General features: G+C 41.6%; 1 protein-coding gene across 5 annotated transcripts in view; it reads left to right on the forward strand.

Moving 5' to 3' along the window:
- Window positions 1-7718: 7718 nt before the first annotated feature.
- ERBIN (erbb2 interacting protein) overlaps window positions 7719-25062 on the forward strand; it is a 148413-nt gene continuing 131069 nt past the window's right edge. For 4 of the 5 annotated variants that reach the window (XM_004091224.3, XM_003265998.4, XM_030797857.1 and 1 more), the window contains exon 1: window positions 7719-8051. The gene's annotated coding sequence lies outside the window, so the exon portion shown is untranslated. The remainder of the gene's footprint in view (window positions 8052-25062) is intronic. The other variant, XM_003265999.4, reaches the window with a different exon arrangement.

Here is a 25062-nt window from a genome sequence, read left to right on the forward strand (position 1 = left end):
TGACAGCGTGCAGGCAGTCCTCACAGCCCTCGCTCGCTCTCGGCGCCTCCTCTGCCTGGGCTCCCACTTTGGCGGCACTTGAGGAGCCCTTCAGCCCACCGCTGCACTGTGGGAGCCTCTTTCTGGGCTGGCCAAGACCAGAGCCGGCTCCCTCAGCTTGCAGGGACGTGTGGATGGAGAGGCGCAAGTGGGAAACGGGGCTGCACGTGGTGCTTGCGGGCCAGCTGGAGTTCTGGGTGGGCGTGGGCTTGGCGGGCCCCGCACTCAGAGCAGGCGGACGGCCCTGCCGGCACTGGGCAATGAGGAGCTTAGCATCCAGGCCAGCGGCTGCGGAGGGTGTACTGGGTCCCCCAGCAGTGCCAGCCCACCGGCGCTGCGCTAGATTTCTCGCCGGGCCCTAGCTGCCTTCCCATGGGGCAGGGCTTGGGACCTGCAGCCCGCCATGCCTGAGCCTCCCACCCGCTCCGTGGGCTCCTGTACCGCCGGAGCCTCCCCGATGAGCACTGATCCCTGCTCCATGGCGCCCAGTCCCATGGACCACCCAAGGGCTGGGGAGTGCAGGCGCACAGCGCGGGACTGGCAGGCAGCTCCACCTGCAACCTCAGTGCGGGATCCACTGGGTGAAGCCAGCTGGGCTCCTGAGTCTGGTGCGGAGGTGGAGAACCTTTATGTCTAGCTCAGGCATTGTAAATACACCAGTCGGCACTCTGTATCTAGCTCAAGGTTTGTAAACACACCAATCAACACCCTGTGTTTAGCTCAGGGTTTGTGAATGCACCAATCGACACTCTGTATCTAGCTACTCTGGCGGGGCCTTGGAGAACCTTTGTGTCGACACTCTGTATCTAGCTAATCTGGTGGGGGAGGTGGAGAACCTTTGTGACTAGCTCAGGGATGGTAAATGCACCAATCAGTGCCCTGTCAAAACAGACCACTTGGTTCTACCAATCAGCAGGATATGGGCGGGGCCAGATAAGAGAATAAAAGCAGGCTGCCCGAGCCAGCAGTGGCAACCCGCTCCAGTCCCCTTCCACACTGTGGGAGCTTTGTTTTTTCGCTCTTTGCAATAAATCTTGCTACTGCTCACTCGTTGGGTCCACACTGCTTTTATGAGCTGTAACACTCACTGTGAAGGTCTGCAGCTTCACCCCTGAAGCCAGCGAGACCAGGAGCCCACCGGGAGGAATGAACAACTCCAGATGCACGCCACTTTAAGAGCTGTAACACTCACCGCGAAGGTCTGCAGCTTCACTCCTGAGCCAGCGAGACCACGAACCCACCAGAAGGAAGAAACTCCGAACACATTTGAACATCAGAAGGAACAAACTCCGAACACGCCGCCTTTAGAACTGTAACACTCACCGCGAGGGTCTGCAGCTTCATTCTTGAAGTCAGTGAGGCCAAGAACCCACCAATTCTGGACACAATCTCAGCTCATTGCAACCTCTGCTTTCTGGGGTCAAGCGATCCTCCCACCTCAGCCTCCCAAGTAGTTGGGACTACAGGCACCCACCCTATACCCAGCTAATTTTTGTATTTTTTTGAAGATATGTGGTTTCACTATGTTGCCCAGGCTGGTCTCGAACTCCTGGATTCAAGCGATCTGCCCACCTTGGCCTCCAAAAGAGCTGGGATTATAGGCATGAGTCACTGAGCCCCACCCCTGTGTAATTATTAATAATGTCTTTGTTCACTCTCAAAGTATCCTAGTTTGGATGATAGACTATATGGTCACCTTAGAAATAATGGAAATAATGGAAGCGTAGTACATATTATTGGTGCCTTTACTAGGCCAGGATTGGCCCAGTAGTATACTAGTCCCAGTAACTCAGGAAGCCGAGGTGGCACAATCGCTGGAGCCCAGGGGTTCTAGGCCACAGTGTGCTATGACTGTGCCTGTGAAGAGCCACTGTAGTTCTACTTGGAGCAACATAGTGAGACCCTTGTCTCTAAAAAAAGAGTGCACTACTAGTAATAGCTAATACTTTTGAGTCTGCGAAGCACTGTGATACTGCGTTAAATACTTTATGAGCATTGTCCCATTCAGTTTTCCTAATAATCTGTAAGGCAGTATTATAATCCCCTCTCTAGAAGAGAGGAAGCTCAAGTATATGTTTATAGATGTTCAGGAACTTTCCCAAGGTCACTCAAGTAGCCAAGTTTCTAATTCAAGCAGTCTTGTTTCAGAAGCCACACAAATAATCACAACGCATTATTTGTTTCTCTCCCCATATTTAAAAACTTAATAAGACATCTGAAAGAAATTCAACTTTGATAGTTTACAAAATATACAGCATAGAAAAGAAGATTATTAAGCATATACAAGAGGAAAAAAAAATCAGAAGTTTTCCAAAAGCTATTCACAAATAGAGGCAGACTTTCCATGCGATGCATAAAATATTTTTAAAAATATGCTTGAAATGTCGAAACATGTTATGGGAGAGGTGATTCCATTCTCAAAGTATTACAAAATCCATAATGTTGGTTCTTGCATGTACAGCCTCTTTTGAGCCAAAGAACTTCTTTCCTGCAGACTTGCCACTGTAACCTCCTGGCCTCTCTATCAAGAGTCTAAGATGGAAATAAAAAGGGGGAAGTCAAATCCCTATTAAAAATACATGTTATAGTGCATTTTGACCTAACTGAACCAATGCTTCTAGACTTCATTCAAATCTAACCCTATTCTAGCCTGAAGATTCACTTTTCCCAAACACTACTCTACTAAAAACTGGTTTTAGGTAACCAGTTCTTTACTAGGGGTCTGGTAAAGGAGAAAAGAAGAATTATCATCCCAAACTTGTCCTTGCCCTCTATTTTTGTCTCCTCAATGCTCCTATGCAGGTGCTTGGCTGGTATGGGGAAGTGACAGGGGTATCCTTTTTAAAAGTGGATGAGCTCTCTCTTAGAGCAGTTTTCCCCCCCGCAATGGATGCTGTGTACATTCCTTGGAATGGTTAAGGCCCTAAGCTTTCCTTCAGTTGAAATAGCTGATCTCTGGCAGACAGTAATTCCTTTCCTGAGCCCAGCCATTGGGAAGGGGAATCCCAAAGAAAAGATTTTCTGCCTTTCACAGAGAATCCAGAGAATCACAACAGGGAACTTGAAGCTATACTATTAATAAACATTAGTTAACTTACTCTCTAAGGTGGTCTTGGAATTCAGTTAATTGTTGCAGACTCACAGGCAGCCTTGTTTAAGGTGGGGTTTTAGTTCTTCTTTAATCATAACTGAAAAGTTAAGTCCATCTTAGTGTAACGTCCTGTGGGAGGATTTTCAAAGGAAACTAATCTGTAAAGCATAGAATGAGAGTACCTTGTAGAATAAATGGAAGATTTGGCTCTATCTGTGTGTGCTGCTTATATGAAACAAAATTAAATACTCAGTGATTAATAACAAAGATGAATTGTTTGATTGCTGAACACTCTGATCATATACCCGCCATTTCACCCTTCTGTATGCACACAGATGCAGAATTCCAGAGAAAATACTTTACAAATAGATTATTAGAGAAATATTTGACAAAATAGATAACTACAGTTGACCTTTGACCACACAGGGTTGACTGCATTGGTCAATGCAAATTTTTTTCAATAAATATATTAGACTTTTTTTGAAGATTTGCAACAATTTGAAAAACTTGCAAACTGTGTAGCCTAGAAATACTGAAATTTTTTTTTAAGTTATGTATGTCATGACTGCATAAAATATGTGTAGACACTAGTCTATTTTTATCATTTACTACCATAAAATATAAACAAACCTATCATAAAAGTTAAAATTTATCATAATGTAGGCACACACTTACAGACCAAACATGGTGCTATTTGTAGTGGGGAGAAATGTAAACAAATGTAAAGCTACAGTATTAAATCATAACTGCATAAAATTAACTGTCATACAAACTGTACTACTGTAATAATTTCATAGCCACCGCTTGGTGCTATTGCAGTGAGCTTAAGTGTTGCCAGTATTCGCTTTAAGCTGTGTAATGCTAATCATCTCCGAGTGAGCAGTTCATCTCTCCAGTAAATTGCGTATTGCAGTAAAAAGTTCTCTCTCATGGTTCTCACATATTTTCCATCATGTTTAGTGCAATACTGCAAAACTTTAATAACACTATGGCATCCATATGAAGTGCCACTGGTGATGCTGGAAGTGTTCCCATGAAGCAAAGTCATGACATTACAAGAAAAAGTAGAACTGCTAGATATGTACCATAGACTGAGGTCTGCAGCTGAGGTTGCCTGCTATTTCAGACGGACAATTCATCTTGTAAACAGACAATGTAAACTTATGATATTGACATAGTACATTTCTGTGAATGTAGTTTCTCTTATGATTTTCTTAATAACATTTATTTCTCTACTTATTGTAGGAAGACAGTACATAATACATATAAGATACAAGAAATGTGTTAATCAACTGTTTTATGTCATCAGTTAGGCTTCTGGTCAGTAGTAGGTTTATTAGTAGTTGTTTAGTTTTGGGAGAGTCAAATGTTATATGCTCACGTTTGGTTGGTGCCCCTAAATTCCATATCATTCAAGGGTCAACTGTATTGACAAGTGTATCCTGGATTCCATCCTCCTCTTTTTTTTTTTTTTTTGTAGAGACAAGGTCTCACCATGTTGTCCAGGCTGATCTTGAACCCCTGGGCTCAAGCAATCCTCCCGCCTCAGCCTCCAAAGTGCTGGGATTACAGGTGCGAGCCACTGCAACCAGCTAGATTCCATCCTCTTAAGGCCAGTGTATTAGGGGGCTCATTCTTACAGTATGAGTAAGCAGGACTTACTTAGCCATCAAGAGGGTCCTTCTATTGCCTGTAATCCTCTACTCTCTATATATCGCTCCAAGGAATGAGACTACATTTCCCTCTCCTATCAACTCAGCCTCAGCATATGTTATCTCTAGTTATCTCTATTTTTCCCTTCCAACAAAAGCTGCTTTAGGGAAACAATCTGATGAATTAGGTATAAATGACTAATAAGGATTAAAATATTACTTTTCCCAGGATTATGGTTTTGTGCTAGAGAAAAAAACTACTTAAAGGGATAAAACTCTAATGGCAGAATTTCAGGTGAGTTGGAGGGTTTTTGGTTATAAGTACTTTTCTAGCCTGGATGGTAGTCTGTCAGATTGGTCCTGAGTATGAGTATAAATTTTAAAAAGGCTAGGACCAGGGCAAGTCTTAGCCTAAAGCAGTGGCCTGATCAGTTAAGTTTAGAGAGGGGGGTTAGGTTTACTCAAATCTGTGGCATCACATTTAAAGGGGTCTCGAATCAACCTGAGATTAGAGGCAACACTGGAATCCCAGAATCTAGCTGGTTTTCCATTAGTATTGGAGATATTCCACCCTGGGATGCTTTAGGAGAGTGACCCTTTCAGTTCAGAGCTATGCCACTGAGTTCTGATCAGACGCAAAACGGGTTTTGAAAACGGAGCAAGAAATCTTCCCAGCGATGATTACAAATAGCTTGTACAATATGCTTTTAGCTTTTTATGCAATTGTTAAGATTCATTTTCACATAGATATCCAGCTTGGTAACACTGGCATAGCTACTGCCATTTCCTAGCTTCCAGCGAATACTCTTATCTCTGATTCAGCACTGAATATATCTGAACACCTCAGTACTACCTGTAAATCTTCAACTTCTGCTCTATGCTAAATAACCTAACACCTGTATTAATTCCAGCAGTTCTTCAAGTAGTTAAAAATGCTCCCAACCTGAATAAAATGACTTGAGTATCTTCGGCGTTATTTCAAGTGTTTGTAACTAATGTACAACTCATTTTGATAAATAATTACTTGTGGAATTTATGAACTCTTTCCATTGGCAAGCCAAAAAAAAAAAAAAAAAAGGTCTGTAGGGGATATAGTTCTTTATTCAAACTTGGTAATAAATAATTATCTCTAGAATACAGACGGAAGAACTGAACCAGGGACTTCAGGGAGCCAGAGGCTAATTATCATCACTGTACACAGTTAAGTGCGGCAGAGAATGGGGGTGGCGAATGGTTCACTCCGCATTGCGCTCCTTCTCTGGGTAAAACAAGGCCGTCTTTTCTGTGAACATATTTAAGGCAAGAACTGCAAAAACTGTGCAATGTTATGGTTGAGGCTTTCTATTTGCCATATGTGTTGACAGAATGCTTAAGAGTCTCTCTCCGCAATAAATGCAAACCCTGCCAGGCTGAATTATTAGGGCCAGCGCAATTTAACGACAGCACCACCACCGAACCGCTGGGGTTGGAAGCCTGCGTCGCATCGGAGCGTACCCATGTTTCCCCTAACAAAGGCACGATCTTGAGGCCATTTCGCGGGCCCTTTTCCCACTCACAGCGCCAGCTTTGTCTCCCCGCCGGTGTGAGGCTGAGACTTGGAGGAGGCTGAGCTGCGCCGCTGGGGAACAAGCTCGAAGGGCGGGCGTGGGAAGCTGCAACCGCGCTGCCGCTGTGGTTTCCTGCGACCTGACCGTGCCATTAGAGGAAGTTGGAGTGCTGCAGCTGCAAGAGATACCTGCTGCCTTCAAATCAGGGCTGGACTCCAACAACCCCTGTGCACCGATTACTGTCGTACAAAGAAACTCCATCGGCCGGGGCGGCGGAGGCCTGTGGGCTCTCTATCTCCCTGGCTGGGCGCTGGGCCGCGAGCAGACAGCAGGGTCGGCGTTGCCAGCGTTCCCCACCTTGGGGGGCTCCGGAGTGGGGGAGTGCGGGGTCGGGGAGCGGGCAGGGAGCAGCAGGCAGGCCTCGAGGGGCCTGGGCCAGAGTGGGCCTCACGGCGCGCCTTGCACGCGAACCCACGGCCGCCGGCTGCCCCTCCCCCGGCCGCCAGCCCCCGGCCCCCGGCCCGCCGCCCCCAGCCGCCGACGTCGGCCCGCACCGCCCCCGCGCGCTGACTGGCCCGCGCCGCTCTCCTGCCCGGCTGTTGGCGGTTGGGGCGAAGCCGGCGGGAGGCCGCCCCGCCCACGCCGCGGAGCCGCGGCGCGCAGCCTCTTCACCCGTCGCGGCCGGGGCGGTGGCGCTGTTGCCGCCGCGGCCTGTGAGGCAGTAACTCCCCTCCGCCCCTGTCCCATTCCTCCTCCTTTCTCTCCGCTCCCTCCGTCCTCCCTCCCCTCGCGGTCTCTCGCTCGAGTGAATGTGGCGCGGCGGCGCGGGACGCAGTCTCGGCCCCTGCCGCGGCCTCGCAAGCTCGTGAGGAGACGGAGCTGCCGCCTGCTCCCGCCCCCTGCGCGTCTCGGGGAGCCACTGCCGCTGGGGAAGGAGAACGAGCAGGGCAGCGGAGGGACGGCGGCGGGAAAACGGGAGAGGGAGGAGAAGAGGGTTCGAAGGCGAGTAGGGAAAGCGGGGAGGGACGGACGGAAGGACGGACGGCCCGACGGACGGCCCGGGGAGGGGGCCGCCATTGAGCCTGCCCGACTCCTCGGCTCCGGCTCCGGGTGGCGGCGGCAGCGGCGTCGCGGACGAAGGGCGCGGCAAGCGCTATCGAGACAATAACCCTGCCGCCCGGCTCTGGGGGCGGCGGAGAGGAAGCGGTGGCGGCCTAGCGCGGCTGAGGCTCGCCGAGCGCCCGGGCAGCGTCCTCGCCCCCGCCGGCCGGGTGCCACTGCCGTCCGGTGTGCGGGGCGCGCCGGTTGCCCGGAGCCCGAGGCTCCCGGCGGCCGTCCCCTTCCCTCCCCCTCTCCGGTGCGCGCGGAGCTGGTTTTCCGGGTTCCCCTGGACGGAGCTGGATCCTGCTTCTCGCCAAGGCAGGAAGTGAGTTTCGCACTGAAATTCCGGGCGGTGTCACGAGTGAAAAGTTTTTTTTTTTTTTTTTTTCGGCGGAGATCCTCGTTGGGGCTGGGAAACTCCTGCAAAACTCGAGACCAGGAAGCCAGCCCGCACCCCAACCCCCACCAAAGCCACCTACTCCTCTTCTGCGGGAGGCCAGTCCACATCCGCTCTCACCCGAGAGAGATATTCAGCTGGATCCAAAGTGGCTGATGAAGGGAAGGAAATCATGTCAAGCGAAGCCTTGAAAAAGCTGCCCTGAGACGCTGTCCCGCCGAAAGGTAATTTTCACGAAAAGTGTCTCTGAGTCACAAAGTTCATGGGACTTTGTGACTCGGAAAAGAGATGATCCTTTAGTGTTTTTCACTTTTCTCCAAGTTGCCGTAAATCCTCCTTTTCTCATATCGAAGCGGATAATAATTGAGGGGCTAAATCGAACTGCACACCCCCTGCGTCCCCTCTCCCCCCTCCCCGCCCCACCATCTGGACTTTGGATTTGTTGGAAGAGGTTGTAAGAATGCGGTGGGACGAAAAGTTTTTAGCAATCCGAAGAACGAGTGCCTTTGTTCAGCACAGGGGCCAGAAGTTTTGGCTTTCTGGAACATATAGAGTGTATATTAAGTTGCTCAGCCGGGCACCTTCTGTTTGGGAAGAAAGTTTGGTCGCTGCAGCGAGTGATTTGCTGTTATTGAGATGGCTGCCGCGTTTGTTTATACTCATACCGATTATATTGGCGCTTGCGTTAATCGTATATAGAGGTTTTTATTTTTATTTTTTTATTTCCAATCCTGATCAGTATATTTAGTTAGATTTTAGAAACCAAAAAATCTTGGCATTCTTAGTTGTTTTTCACGGTGAGTAATATATTTCTTTAGTTGTGTGTAGTGTGTGTTTTTCAGACGTTTAGCGCCGTATAACTTGTTTAATTAATTGAAAGCAAGTATCGACTAGGCTTTTCTTGTAACTGATCCATTACGAAGAAAAAAGGAGTAAGGACTAAGAATAAAGAGAGAGATATAATTAGACAACAGTAACAACAACCTGTAAGACGTTTGATAGGACTTCTGTACAGTTCAGAACAGACTATATGGGAAGGGAAGTAAAACGCTTAAAACGATTTTCAAGGGAATCACAGTGATTGTGATAAAAAGCTGTGCTTTTCGAGTGGTATGGTATTTACATTTTTGTGTTGGCCCAAATGTTTTTGGTCGGTTCTGCATAAATAGTGATAGGTTCTGCCTGCATCTGTGGGGGCAGGATTCATGAAGCATGGCAGACATTCCACCAGTCAGAGCTATGAACACTTCTGAACCAATGGGGACTAGTTTTGATAGCAGCAAACCCAAACTTTTTTCAGTGGTGTTTTAGTCTTTTTCTGTTTAATTTTTTTTCCCAGTACTTTTGCGGTACCGGGAGGTGAAATACAATACTGTGCTTTGGAATATATATTGAATAAATTTGGTATCCTGTTGGTAGGTATATCCTAAATATATATATTGATGTTTAGATTGCCTGTGCTGTCTCACGTAATGACCGGAAACCCGAGGAGAGAGTTGATTTTCTTTAGTTCGAAGAGAAAAAATAAGTTTTAAAGATCAGGATCAAATTATTTCACAATTTGTTCTTTGCTACTTCAGCTTCATTAAGTACATTTCCAAAGGCAGTCTTTTATTTATTACTGTAGTTTTGATTTTTTTTTTTCCTCCGCGGGGCATGGTCTCAGGAGAGTTTTTTTTTTTTTTCATTGTTGGTAAGATTTGTGAACCATGGAGTAATTCCTGTTAAGTCAAATAGCTTTATCAAATAATTTAAAGTGCATAACTCATCTACTTTATGATTTTGGAACGTATCATTGGGCTGCAAAAGAGGTTATTCTTGGGCATCTGAAAGAGGTGAACAAAATAAATGGCATTGAACTTCAGTTTCCTTACATGGCTTATACTTGGCTTCAAAAGCAACAAAACCTTAATAGAGCAAGTCCTTTACAGAGAATTAATCGCTTTATGAAGATGGTTATTAGTAAATTTTGTGTAAAAAAAGTATTGTAGCACTTGAAAATGACTATTTAAGCCTCTATTTTTAGATTTAGTTCTTGATTTTTTTTCCCAGGAGAAGAGTAGTATGTTTCGATGCAGACAATACGTTTTATAAAGTGAGGTGCTCACCTTTGTGTTTCTTTTTTTTCTCCTCAACAAGGCATAATTTACTTCGTAGTTTTTTTGGAATTCTGTTAGTTTATCACTGAATTAACTTATAGGTTTTATATTATTGTCAAACTATAAGTATTTTCGAAGCCTTGTTTAAATTGTGACAAAGGTTTGAAAAGAGGTTAATAGAGGAGTCATCAGTTAAAATATTTTTAAATGGCTTCAAAATTTGGATATTCTTCTAGTATGGTGTGGATTTTCGAAGATTAAATTGGCAAATAGAGAGTACTTCCAAAGTGTATATTGCACAAAATACACACTTAAAGGCTCTGTTTATTGAAGGTAATTGTGAATTTTCAGGACTTCAACTGATTAAAGTAGTACTGTTACGAAGTCTCCTTGCCATTTGAGATGAAACTATTGTAAACTTTATGTATAAAAAGCTTACAGAGGTACAAACATGGAAACCAAATTTTTATTGTATGCTGTTTCTTAATGAAGTGATAACTATAGATACATTACACATATATCATTGGTAAATCTCAAAAATCGATTATTTTACACATTGTTGGTATTGCACTATTAGTAGTAAATACTACCCTCTAAGAAATACAGTTAAAAGTTTCAGAAAATAGGTGTATATTTCAAAATTACTTACTTGAAATAATTGCTTATAGAGCATACGATTTAGACTAAGCTGCTTTTGTTTTGGAAATAGATTATGGCAGTACTTAAACAGAGTATTTGGGATTATGCAGAATTTTAGTGATGCTGGGTAGCAATTTCTTTTTTTTTTCATAATTGCTGCTTATCCAGATTCTCCTTACATACCCTACTTGGCTACCTGCATTTTGACTCTTTGCCTTGCTCATTCATATCTCGAATCTGTTACATGCTTGCTTGCGTTTTCTTTTTCTGGGAATACATCTCTATTATAAACCTCTAAAGATGTCTTTGTCTTTTCCTTTTTTTTTTTTTTTCCGAGATGGAGTCTTGTTCTGTCGCCTAGGCTGGAGTGCAATGGCACAATCTCGACTCACCACAACCTCTGCCTCCCGGGTTCCAGCGATTCTCCTGCCTCAGCCTCCTGAGTAGCTGGGATTACAGGCGTGCATCATCACGCCTAGCTAAATTTTGTATTTTTGCATGTTGGCCAGGCTGGTCTCGAACTCCCGACCTCAGGTGATCTGCCCACCTCAGCCTCCCGAAGTGCTGGGATTACAGGTGTGAGCCACTGAGCCTGGTCTACTGCTAACTCCCATTTTTCAGATTCATCTTTTAGCTGTCTCTTCTTAGGTTTCCTAATTGTAAAAAAGAAACCTAGCTGCTATTCAGCTTTCTCTTCTGATTCCCTTAGCTTCCTATATTTATAGTTAGCTTCCTTTACCTAGCCTTATTTTCTCTGTGTTCAGCTGGTCGTTCTTAATTACGTTTTTCCATTTCCCTCTTTTCCAAACTGTGTTAGTCTATGGTTATCACCTCAAAAAACTGTTCAAAACATGCAGTAGAAAAAGTTTATCTGATCTTATTAGCCCATTTAATTCTGAATATCCCTTTTGCATTTCGACTAAGTGTACATGCCAGTATTTTAACTTTATATTCATCAGTATATTGCTTTGTTTTTTTTGAGACGGAGTCTGGCTCTGTCGCCCAGGCTGGAGTGCAGTGGCAAGATTTTGGCTCACTGCAAGCTCCGCCTCCCCTAGGTTCACGCCATTCTCCTGCCTCAACCTCCCCAGTAGCTGGGACTACAGGCACCCGCCACCATGTCCGGCTAATTTTTTGTATTTTTAGTAGAGACGGGGCTTCACCGTGTTAGCCAGGATGGTCTTGATCTCCTGACCTTGTGATTTGCCCATCTTGGCCTCCCAAAGTGCTGTGATTACAGGCGTGAGCCACCGCGCAAAGTGCTGGTCACGAGGTCAGGAGATCAAGACCATGGACAACATAGTGAAACCCTGTCTCTACTAAAATACAAAAAATTAGCCGGATGTGGTCGCAGACGCCTGTAATCCCAGCTACTCAGGAGGCTGAGGCAGGAGAATTGCTTGAACTCGGGAGGCGGAGGTTGCAGTGAGCCGAGATCGCGCCACTGCATTCCAGCCTGGCGACAGAGCAAGATTCCGTCTCAAAAAAAAAAAAAAAGACATAAACCTGGGAATATGTAGTGGTGCTAGTGCAACTTGAAGGCATTGCCTTTGTTAGAGGTGTTAGCTGTTTTATCCACCATTGCTTTTGCAACATCAGTGTAAAATGTAAATATAATGGAAAAGGGAAAAATGACATTTCAGTGTTATTATAAACACAGTTTTGACCTGGAAGATTCCTTGAAAGTGTCGCAGGGACTTCCAGAGACTGTGGACTTCCAGGGCCTATGGACTGCACTTCAAGAACTTAGGTGGAAGTTGGGATTTATGGAACTTTCATTAATTAAATTTTTTTTCTTGTCTGTTCGTATTGGATTCTGGGAAAGTGTTGAAGCTTGATCTTTTAGTCCACTTACTTGATTTTCATTTGTTTTCAGTTATTTTGTTACTTGTTTTTGGAATAGAGTTTCTAAGAATTCTAGTTTTTCATAGGAGTTGGTTTTTATTTTTATTTTTTTGAGACAGGATCTCACTGTGTTGCCCAGGCTGGAGTGCAGTGGCATACTCACGGCTCACTGCAGCCTCGAACTCCTGGGCTCAAGCTATCCTGTCACCTCACCTTCAGCTGAGACTATAGGCATGCACCACCATGCCTGGGTAATGTTTTAATTTTTTTTGTAGAGATGAGTTCTTGCTTTGTTGTTCAGGCTGGTCTTGAACTCCTGGCCTCAAGCAGTCCTCCCTCCTTGTTCTCCCAAAATGCTGGGATTATGGCATGAGCCGCTGCACCTGGCCCAATTTTGGTTTTCTAGCTCTATTTTTGGTCTGCATGTAATCTTTAATCTCTGAGATGTTCTTTTAACATTGTCTTTTTTTTTTATTCTACTAACACTACAGAAAATTTGATCTTACTGTGCTTTTGGTGTATGTCATGCTTTTTGTTTTTTCTTCAAATACTAGATTTTCATGGTAGTCAAAGTTTTATATGATGACCTAGTCTCTACTGTATTGGTCATTTAAATATATGTTCCCAGCCCAATGTATCCTTCTGGCTTTGGTGATTGCTTAGAAGAGGACAGGGAGAAATATTTAATGAGTTTCTCTTTGAAGGTATGCGGTAGCTTCACCTTTTGGTGCAGGTGCTTACTGTTCCTCAGGAGGCAGTCTCCTTTTTTCATAATCACACTGTCCAAGTGTCACATCCCCTACATACATAGAGCTGTACTAGAGGCTTTAGCCACACGGTGTTCTACTATGGTTTTGCTCTCTGGCTGACTGCTCAGGATATACTTCTTTTAATCCTTCTTGCTAAGAAAACTCATCTTTTTTGGAGATCCCACTTTCTTCTTGTTTTGAGTGTCTGGTTCCTCAAGTATATTGCATTTTGTTATTTTCCCGACCCCAATCTACTTTGTATTCTTTATAAATTCCATTCTGTTCTTATCTGTAGGTATACCCCTCCCAGGTTTTCAGCACTGCTATAGATATTTTTAAATTAAATTTTAATTTTTGAAACAATGACCGACATATGGAAAAGTTTGAACATTTTTTTTCCTGAACTATTTGACTAAGTTGCTAACATGATGCCCTGTCGTCACCTCTAAATATTTTTATTTTTTTATTTTTTATTTGAGAGCTCTGTCGCCCAGGCTGGCGTGATCTTGGCTCACTGCAAGCTCTGCCTCCTGGATTCATGCCAGTTCTCCTGCCTCAGCCTCCCAAGTAGCTGGGACTATAGACACCCACCACCACGCCTGGCTAATTTTTTGTATTTTTAGTAGAGACGGGGTTTCACCGTGTTAGCCAGGATGGTCTCGATCTCCTGATCTCGTGATTTGCCTGCCTCGGCCTCCCAAAGTGCTGGGATTAGAGGCGTGAGCCACCGCGCCCAGCCCTTCACCCCTAAATATTTTAATGTTTATTTCCTACAAACAAGGATATTCTCCTGCATGTAATGACATCATTACCATCAATATCAGAAAGTTAACATGACTATATTACTAACATCTGAACCTCATTAATTGTCCCAATAATGTGTTTTACAGCAAACTATTCCAGTTTAGAATCATGTGTTACATTTTGTTGTCATCTCTTTATTCTCCTTCAATCTGGAATAATTTCTTTCTCTTTTCTTTCAAGGCCTTGACACTTTTGAAGATCTGAAGATGACAGGCCTAGTTATTCTGTAGAATACCCCTCGATTTTCATTTGTGTGATATTTTTCATGATTAGATCTTTGATTAGATTTTTATGATTAGATCTTTGGCAGGGTTATTGTAAAAGTGATGCTGCATTCTTCTTATTACATCTTACCAGGTGGCAGGCAATTTCAGTTTGTCCTATTATGGTATTCACTTTATGTGATTAAAGTTGTGGCTGCCAGACTTGCCCTTTTTAAGGTATTCATTCCCTGTTTGTAATTAACTAATATTTTGTGGTAGGTGCTTTGAAACTATGTAAATATTTTGTTTTGTTTGTCATATTTTAAATTCACTTATTTACATGTACCTAGGTTTAGCTTCACAAGGACATAATGCATTACTATTTATTTTGGTGCTCAAATTATTCTTGAATGGCCAATGAGAACCCCCTGGCTTATTTTCTTTTTGGTTTTGATATCTCTTCCTTTTTTGAGTACTCCTTGTTTTTTAGCACAATTAGATATTCTAACATATCTTCTACTTTTCCTGGTTGTTTTTAGTGGAAAATGATACTTAGAAGCCAAGATCTGGGGCTTGTGTACATTGTTGTTCTTAGGGTATTGTTACCCTCAGGCCCTCTTCATATATAAAGCTAGGAAATATTTTTATGTACTTACACATATTTACATCTATTTTTATTTATATATCTATAAATATATACAGTGGTCCCTGATTCATACTTCTTTGACTTTACCAGGGGTTTTAATGGGGTACTAAGTGCATTTTCAACCTATGATATTTTTGGCTTAAATGATGGGTTTATCCAGATGTAAACCCATTGTAAATCGAGGAGCATCTGCATATTTCTATAATGCAATTCTAATCCAGTACCACAAGGTTCACTCTAAGTTGTTTTTTTTTTCCCCTTTCCATACTTGTAACTTATCTCTAACAGTGAGAACTAGTTTTGTTTCCACATGTTTTGTGTGTGAGGAAGTTAAGGTAAACATTTGTTCAAACATTTTTGAGCCAGAAGTCTCTGCAGTCCAGTTAATTTCTGAAGTATTGAAGAGATAAAATTCCAAACTGTAAAAAGGCAAGTTTTAATTCCGTGATAAAGTACATTTATGTGAAATATTTCATTCATTAGTGATTCTTGAGGCGACTGTGAAAGGGGGATGGAAGAAATCCAGTACTTTTATTATTTACATTGGACAAGTTATTTGTGGAGATAATTGCTCAATTTCAGTATGAGTGCAGTGATTTTGATGCAGTTGTGTTTTTCTTTTTTATTCTTTTTTGGAGAAGGGTCTCGCTCTGTCGCCCAGGCTGTAGTGCAGTGGCATGATCACTGCTCACTGCAGCTTTGAACTCCCGGCCTCAATCAATCCTTTCACCTCAGCTTCCCGAGTAGCTGAGACTACAGGCATATGCCATCACGCCTGGCTAATTTTTCTATTTTTTTATAGAGATAGAGGTCTTACTATGTTGCCAGGATTGGTCTCCAACTCCTGGGCTCAAGTGATCCTTCCGCCTCGAACCTCCCAAAGTACTGGGATTACAGGTGTGAGCCACTGCACCCAGCTGTGGTTTTCATATATTGAGATTATGTTGTTTGTGTGATCCTGAAGTCTTCAAGCACCTAATAATGGTGTTCTTGGAATTTCACACCCTAGGTCACTCTAGACTGTTTGTGGGAGCACGGAGGGAAGTCTGATGGGGGCAGGGTGGGGAGGGGAGGGTATGTTTGTAGTAGGACCAGTGCAAGAAACTAGTGATCTAAAAATGAATCCTGTTGCCAAGGTTATCACGCAACCTAGAATAAGTTGGTTTGACTTTCCTCTTCCTTATAGATTTTGGAAGTGGTTTAAGAGGCATATCCTTTGAGACTAGAATAAATCTCTCAGTCTTCTAGGAAAAGATAAGGATCTTGGCAGCATCAAATGGATCCTTTGGGTGCCCTATTAATCCCTGGGGACTTCAGAAGATTTAGTTTATTGTCTTGATACTGACTGCAAAATAGCAGGGACTGTATATAGTAGATGCTTTTTGATGTGTCATGGATACCTGGTATCAACAGAGTGTCCTGTCTGCTCTTTCTTTTAAAAGCCATTCCCAAGCCAAGGACCCTAGGAGTCTTTATTTTCCTGGCCTTAGTAATTGAAATTTCTGTCGATTCTGTCTTACAAGTGTCTACAGAGTGAGACACTTTAGGGTAGGATAGGATAGGAAGTCTGGATAAGGTGAAGGGCTTTTGATAGGCAGAGGGTAAAAACAATTACCTTAATCTTTTTTTCCCCAATTATAAAAGTAATCTTGCCGTAAAAATTCAAACATAGAAATATATAACATAGAAGATGAAAATTCTCTACAGTTCCATCTCCCAGATATACTCCGGTATGTGTAGTTAAAATTGATAGCTAGAATCAAATTCCCTGTGAAGAGTGTGTATCAATTTGTACTTACACCAATGGTATATAAAATTACCTGTGTGCATTTTTGACCAAAATGAGTATTGGTTATCTTATAATACTTGTGGACATCTGAGAGAGGCAATATAGTATAGTATGTAAGAACATAAGTTTTGGAGTCAGATTGCCTGGATTTAAATCCACGACTTACTAATTATGACATTGAGAAATTAAATGTCAGTTCTTTTAGATATAGTACATATACAGTGTGCCTTTTGTGTTCTACATGGTTTTTATTGATTTGTTGCTTATCCTTATGCATTGGCTCTGGTGTTTGCCATATAGATGCTTAAATTTTAATGTAATCAAATTTGTCAGTCTCTTTATGCCTTTTGGTTTTAATGTTATTCTTGGAAAGTATTTGCACCAAGATTATAAAAGTAATAACCTGGCTTTTTAAATTTTGGCTTAAGGAGTGAAAAAATCATCTAGCTTTATGCTCCCCAAATTTCTAACTAGTTGTAGTGCTGTTTGTTGAATAATCGTTTTACTTCTAAAACGATTCTGAAAGTCTGCCTTTATCAATAGTAAATCCCCAAATATGTTTATACTATGTCAGGATTTTCTTTTTTTATTTGTTGTGTTTTTTATGATACTATGCTATTTTGACCTCCCTCCCCTTCATTGTATATTTAATATCTGGAAGTGTTGCTTTGTTACTTTGCTTTTAAAGGAATTTTCCAGGTGGACATGAATCATTTTTATCAGCTTCTAAAAATAATTCTTGACTGGGCGCGGTGGCTCATGCCTGTAATCCCAGCACTTTGGGAGGCCGAGGCGGGCGGATCACGAGGTCAGGAGATCGAGACCATCCTGGCTAACACGGTGAAACCCCGTCTGTACTAAAAATATAAAAAAATTAGCTGGGCATGGTAGCGGGCACCTGTAGTCCCAGCTATCCGGGAGGCTGAGGCAGGAGAATGGCATGTACCTGGGAGGCGGAGCTTGTAGTGAGCCGAGATCGTGCCACTGCACTCCAGCCTGGGGAACTGAGCGAGACTCCATCTCAAAAAAAAAAAAAAAATTCTTGGTGGTATGTTGATTGAGAGGGTCTGCATTTGTAGATTAATTTAGAAGATCATTGATAACTTTACGATAGCATATCTCTTTCTAGGAAGATAGATTTCCCATTTATTTGATGTTTGATGCCCTTTAGTGGCATTTATGATTTTCATCTTGTCATATCTGTGTTTCTTGTTGATACGCATATTTGTTATTTTTAAGAAACATATATTTTTGTTATATTTATTTCTAAAAACATTTTGGAGGGAGGGCAAGGGCTTCTGTTTTTATGAGGGTATTTCATCAATTGTATTATCTGGCTATTTAAATGAAGCAATTGAGTTTCTTGTTTATTATCTACTATACTCTAGTGATGACTTTTGAAAAATTGCTTTTAGTATTTTAGTTGATATGTTTGTATTTTCTAGGTGCATAGTGATAGATTCATGAGCAGGAATACGTCTTTTTTTTTTTTTTTTTTTGAGACAGGGTCTCTCTCCATCACTCAGGCTGGAGTCAGTGGTGTGATCATAGCTCACTGCAGCCTCGATCTCCTGGGCTGAAGTGACAGGTGTGCACAACCCAGTTTGCGTATTTATTTGTAGAGATGTGGTCTCACTCTGTTGCCCAGGTTAGGACTGATTCTGTTTTTTTTTTTTTTCTTGAGACGGAGTCTTCCTCTGTCACCCAGGCTGGAGTGCAGTGGCGCGATCTGGGCTCATTGCAACCTCCGCCTCCTGGGTTCAAGCGATTCTTCTGCCTCAGCCTCCCAAGTAACTGGGACTACAGGTGCATGCCATCATGCCTGGCTAATTTTTGTATTTTTAGTAGAGACGGGGTTTCACCATATTGGCCAGGCTGATCTCGAACTCCTGACCTTGTGATCCGCCCGCCTCGGCCTCCCAAAGTGCTGGGATTACAGGTGTGAGCCACTGCGCCCGGCCAGGACTGATTCTTTTAAGTAGAAATTGGTCCCTTCTACTACTCTTCTGCCCCTTGAAGGTGTCATCAGTCATATGAGAATGGCCTCTTGAACTTTGTTGTTCTGAACTGGTTTTTTATTTATCTCTAAGAAGTTAATACTAATTATAAACATTTTCTTTGAACTGCTTAGTATTTAGTGTGATGTACACTAATAGAGCTGGCCTGCTTCATCCATGGGTTACATATGTACGGATTTTGTACTCATGAATTCAACCAATCATGAATTGAAAATAATATATATAATTTGAGAAGAAAATAAAAAAATACAATAGCCGGGCGTGGTGGCTCACACCTGTAATCCCAGCACTTTGGGAGGCTGAGGTGGGTGGATCACAAGGCCAGGAGGTAGAGACCAGCCTGGCCAATATGGTGAAATCCCATCTCTACCAAAAATACGAAAATTAGCCGAGTGTGGTGGTGCATGCCTGTAGTCCCAGCTACTTGGGAGGCTGAGGCAGAAGAATCGCTTGAACCCGGGGTGGGGCAGAGGTTGCAGTGAGCCGAGGTTGCACCACTGCATTCCAGCCTGGGCAACAGGGTGAGACTCCATCTCCAAAACAAACAAACACCAATAAAGAACAATACAAATAACAACAATATAGCAATTATTTATGTAGCATTTGCATTGCTTTAGGCATTATAAGTAATTTAGAGATGACTTAAGGTATATGGGAGAATGTGCATAGGTTATATACAAATACAACGCCATTTTATATGAGGGATACTTGGAGCATCCTCAGATTTTGGTATATGTGAGGGTTCTGGAACTAATCCCCCATAGATACTGAGGGATGACTGTAATTATGTATATCATTAAATGATAGTTATTTTGAGCCTTTATTTGATTATTATAGTAGCCTTGATGTAATTTACATGTATGATAAACATGTAAATGTGTAACAAGGAAAAGGATCTTTGTCACTACTTATACCGTAAGGTTTATTTTTGTCCCATGTGTTTCATTGACCTTAACCTTACCCTTTCTTGTAATATTTTTTTTTTTTGAGATGGAATGTCACTCTCTTGCCCAGGCTGGAGTGCAGTGGCACGATCTCTGCTCACTGCAAGCTCCGCCTCCCGGGTTCACACCATTCTCCTGCCTCAGCCTCCCGAGTAGCTGGGACTACAGGTACCCGCCGCCATGCCTGGCTAATTTTTTGTATTTTTAGTGGAGATGGGGTTTCACCATGTTAGCCAGGATGGTCTCTATCTCCTGACCTCATGATGCTCCCGCCTCGGCCTTCCAGAGTGCTGGGATTACAGGTGTGAGCCACTGCATCTGGCCCTCTTTCTCGTAATATATTTAACAGATAATTTTGTGTAAATGATAGATGTGTTCCCCAGAATACTGATGTTTTCCTCATACTCACTATCACTGTAAATGACTAGTCTGGAGTACCACCTCTTTTTTCTTTTTAATTAGTGCAACAGGAAGCTGTTAGGCCAGTTGGAGAAGTGAAATGTGGAGGTAATTTAGCTTATTAATGACATAACTCAGATTAGAAAAAGAAATCCAAGTTTCCTGACTCTGTTGGTTTTTTTTTTCTTATTATACCAGCATTTTACTTAGGTATGTTCTGAAGAATACAGTTTCTTTAGAATTACTATTTCCCAAAGATTTTTAATAGGGGTTAGAGAAAAAAAGAGTTTTGGTCTCATGTAAGTGAGGAAATTCTGGGTTGATAGACCTGGTTTTCCGTCTTCTCTTTGGCGGACCCCAGTTTGTTATAGATGATTTTTTTTTTAGTTTAGAAATAACTGGATACGGCTAATTTAAAAAAAAAGTTTACATCAGTATTTGAGCCAAGAAGTTTCAGAGAAAGATTTATCCTTAAAGTAGTGTGTAATTCTTCATGATCTCAAGTTTTAAAAAATAGACATAAGGCTGGGTGTGGCAGCTCATGCCTGTAATCCCAGCACTTTGGGAGGCTGAAGCAGGTGGATCACTTGAGGTCAGGAGTTCGAGACCAGCTTGGCCAACATGGTGAAACCCTGTGTCTACTAAAAAATACAAAAATTAGCCGGGTGTGGTTGCGCATGCCTATAATTCCGCCTACTCGAGAGGCTTGAACTCAGGAGGCGGAGGCTGCGGTGAGCTGAGGTCACGCCAGTGCACTCCAGCCTGGGTGACAGATCGAGACTCCGTCTCCAGAAAAAAAAAATATATACCCTCCTCCTCCTCCATTTCCCCTATTATTAACATCTTGCATTCATGCAGTATTATTTGTTAGAATTGATGAGCCAATAGTGATACATTATTATTAGCTAAAGTCCATTGTTTATATTAGGCTTCACTCTTTGTGTTGTACATTCTGTGGGTTTTGACAAATGTATACATGTCCCTGATTGTTGCTGATAATGGCAACAATTTGTTCAGTAATTACAGCTTATGGATGAGTGAAATGAATTACAGGAATGTTAGAAGGGATGAGAAGGAGGAATTGGGAATACTCTCTAATCAGGCACTTGGCGTTACCTGAGATCAGATTACTTTTTTACTGACAGCATATGTGGGAATAATGTATTACTGATGTTGAAATTACCCTTATTGAATCTTTGGAAGCAGATTTTTAGAGTTATCTCTTCTTTAAAAATGTTTATCAACATTTGGTAATCCATGTTCACAATTTCTGGAAAACTGAAATTTGAATGTTGGCATGTTTTCATTCTGAGAAATGATTTAAATGAAAGTAGAAGCTCTCCCATGATTACTTTAAGTCGTTGCTCTATAGCTCTTAGTTGGCCTCTTTCAGTACATCCTATTCATCCAAGTCCAACTTAAGTACCATTATTTCCACTGAAGCTTCCACCCAGTGTTTAAAATTTCCCTTCTTTGGATTTATGTATTTTTCTTCTGAACTTTTTTATTGTGATAAAATACAAATAAAATATCTTAAACATTTTTAAGTGTATTCTACACTGGTATTAAGTACATTCATATTATTGTATACCCTTCACCACTGTTCATCTCCAGAACTCTTTTCATTTTGCAAAACTTTTAACTCTATACCCATTAAACAATAACTCCCAAAGCCTCCTAGCCCCTGGCAGCTACCATTTAACTTTCTGTGTCTGTTATTTTGACTACTCTAAGTACCTCCTGAGTCACTTAGCATATTGTCCTCAAGGTTCATCTGTGTTTTAGCATATGTCAGAATTTCCTTCCTAAGACCAAATAATACTCCATTGTATGTATATACCACATTTTGCTTATCCATTCATCTGTGGGTAGACACTTGGGTTGATGCCACATTTTAGCCATTGTGAATAATGCTGTATGAACATGGGTCGATAAATATCTCCTTGAGACCCAGCTTTCATTTCTTTTGGATATATACACCGAAGCGGAATTGCTGTCTCATATGGTAATTCTGTGTTTAGTATTTTTTTTTTTTTTTTTTTTTAGGAACCTCCATATTGTTTTCCACAGTGGCTCTACCACTGTGTATTTCCACCAAAAGTATACAAGTACAAGAGTTCCAGTTTCTCTACATCCTCACCAACACTTGCTATTTTGTTTCTTTGATAATAGCAATCCTAATGGGTGTGAGGTGGTATCTCATCATGGTGGTTGTTGGTTTTTTTTGTTTTGTTTTGTTTTTGAGGCAGAGTTTGCTCTGTCACCCAGGCCGGAGTGCAGTGGTGCAATCTTGGCTCACTGTAGCCTTCTCTTCCTCCCATGCTCAAGCAATCCTCCCACCTCAGCCTCCCAAGTATCTGGGACTATAGGCATGTGCCACTGTGCCTGGCTAATTTTTGTATTTTTAGTAGAGATGGGGTTTCACCATGTTTGCCAGGCTGGTCTCGAACTCTTGGGCTCATGTGATCCACCTTGGCCTCCAAGAGTGTTGGGGTTACAGGTGTGAGCCACTATACCTGGCCTTATTATGGTTTTGATTAGCATCTCCTTGATAATTAGAGATGTCGAGTATCTTTATATGTACTTGTTGGCTATTTGTATATCTTTGGAGAAATGACTATTCAAGTTCTTTGATTGTTTTTGAAATGGGTTGTTTTTTAGTTGTTGAATTGTAGTAGTTATATATTTTCAATACCAGTCTGTTATTAGATACATGATTTGCAAATATTTTCTACCATTCTCTGGGTTTTATTTTTACTCTCTTGATAGTCTTTTTTAAGAAATCAAAAAGCAAACATCAAATTTAAAGAAAAAAATGGAGGAAATGAACTCCTGAAAAAATTCTGTATCTTGATCACATTTATTGGAATGGTTGGAGAAAAATAAAAATATCTCTTAGCTTAGGAAGTTGTGAGTTATCTGCAAATCTCCTCAGTTTAGGAGTGGAAGAATCCTGGAGTCATTTATTTCAAAATGTGTGCAGGTTTCTCGTTTGAATGTCTTACAAATTTAAAGAGGCGTTGAACCAAGCCTTGTATTTTTTATACAGGATAAATTCCTTGTTTCAGCCAGCTGTCAGTGGAAGGCAACTAGTATGACACCATCTCCATGGACAAAGAATGTTGGAATATTCCATTTCATTGATTTATATATCTCTTTATCTGTTTCTTCATCAGTTTCTATAGTAGTCACCATTTCTTCCAATGTCATATAAATGTCGATCACATGCCTGTAATCTGCTTTTAAGTTCTTGGTCATTTCTCATTTTCACATAAATTTGTTTATTCAGGATGAGCCTGATGGAGATCCAGGAGCTCCTTTATGGTGCCGGTAATTTGTTTGGGTCCATGTTGCCTGCCATATTTCAAACACTGCACCCTTTTCCTCCTCTCTCGAGTAGTGTCTTTGGATTTATAACTTAAAAACTGTTTAGCCATTCAATTTAAAACTTAAATATATAAACTATTTTATGTAGTTTTCTAATTGTTCTTGGATATTTTAGTTGCCTTAGCTAATTTTCTTTTTAAAATAAAAATAAAGTTAAAATTCAGATCTCTCTACTACCAGTTTATAAATATGTTTCACTTCAGATTTCTCATTGAAATTAAGTTTTTATTTTGCGATAACTATGGATTCACATACAGTTTTAAGAACTACTACAGTGAGGTCTTGTGTACCTTTTATCCAGTTACCCCTAGTGGTAATATCTTGCAGAATTATAGTATAATTTCACAACCAGGATATTGGAACTTTGGTAGTCAAGATACGGAATAGTTCCATCATCCCAAGGATCACCTGTTTTTTTTTATTTTTTATTTTTATTGCTGTCACACCTGTCTGCCTCCTATATTCCCTTTACCCCCTGCATTTTGTCTTTTCAAAAATGCTATATAAATGGAATCAGGCTGGGCATAGTAGCTCACGCCTGTAATCCCAGCACTTTGGGAGGCCGAGACGGGCAGATCACTTGAGCTCAAGAGTTCAAGACCAGCCTGGGCAACATGATGAAACATTGTCTCTACAAAAATACAAAAATCAGGTGGGTGTGGTGGTGTGTGCCTGTAGTCTCAGCTACTCAGGAGGCTAAGATGGGGGTATTGCTTGATCCCAGGAAGTCAAGGCTGCAGTGAGCTGAGATTACACCACTGCACTCCAGCCTGGGTGATAGAGCAAGACTCAGTCTCATAAATGAATGAATGAATGAATGAATGAGTGAATGGAATCATATAGTACATGACTTTTGGGACTGGCTTTTTACTTGGAAGATTCCTGAGTTGTTGCTTATAGCTATAATTTGTTAATTTTTATTGAGTAATACTCCATGGCATCCATGTACTACCAGTTTGTTGAATCATTTCATGTTGAAGGTCATCTGGATTGTTGTCAATTTTTGGCTATTAGAAATAAACCTGCTGTGAATATTCATGTAGAGGTTTTTCTGTGAACATCCCAGTTTTCACTGGGATAAAAGTATAAGAGTATGATTGCTGCGTTGTATTGGATACAAACTGCCAAAGAGTGTTTTCCATAGTGGTTGTACTATTTTGCATTCCCACCAGCAGTGTATGAGAGATATAGTTTTTCCACATCCTAGCCAGCAATTGGTTGTTACTTTTTTTTTTTTTTTTTTTTTACTGTTTTAAAAACTGTTCTTATAGATAAGGAGTGTATCTCATCGTGGTATTTCATGTTAGCCTTTTCTTAATGGCTAATATGTTGAACATCTTTTCCTGTGCTATTCAACATCGGTATATTCTCTTCATGTCTGTTGCCCATTTTCTAACTGGATTTTTTTTTGTAAGTATTGAATTTTGAGAGTTCTTTATATGGATCCTTTTTTGGATATATAGTTTGCAGGTATTTTCTCCCATTCCATACCTTGTCTTTTAATTCTAACAGCATCTTTTGCAGAACAAAAGTTTTTAATTTTGATGAAATCCCTTTTATTATTCTTTTATGGATTGTGCTTCTGTTGTGAAGTCCAGGACTTTTTGTGGCTATTTTTGTATCCTGAAAAATTTCCCTTATGCATTTTTCTGAAAGTTTTATAGTTTTGCATTTCCGTCTGTGATCCATTTTTTTTTTTGAGGTGGAGCCTCT

This window comes from Nomascus leucogenys, chromosome 18 (assembly GCF_006542625.1).
Source record: "Nomascus leucogenys isolate Asia chromosome 18, Asia_NLE_v1, whole genome shotgun sequence".
Taxonomy (NCBI): Eukaryota; Metazoa; Chordata; class Mammalia; order Primates; family Hylobatidae; genus Nomascus; species Nomascus leucogenys.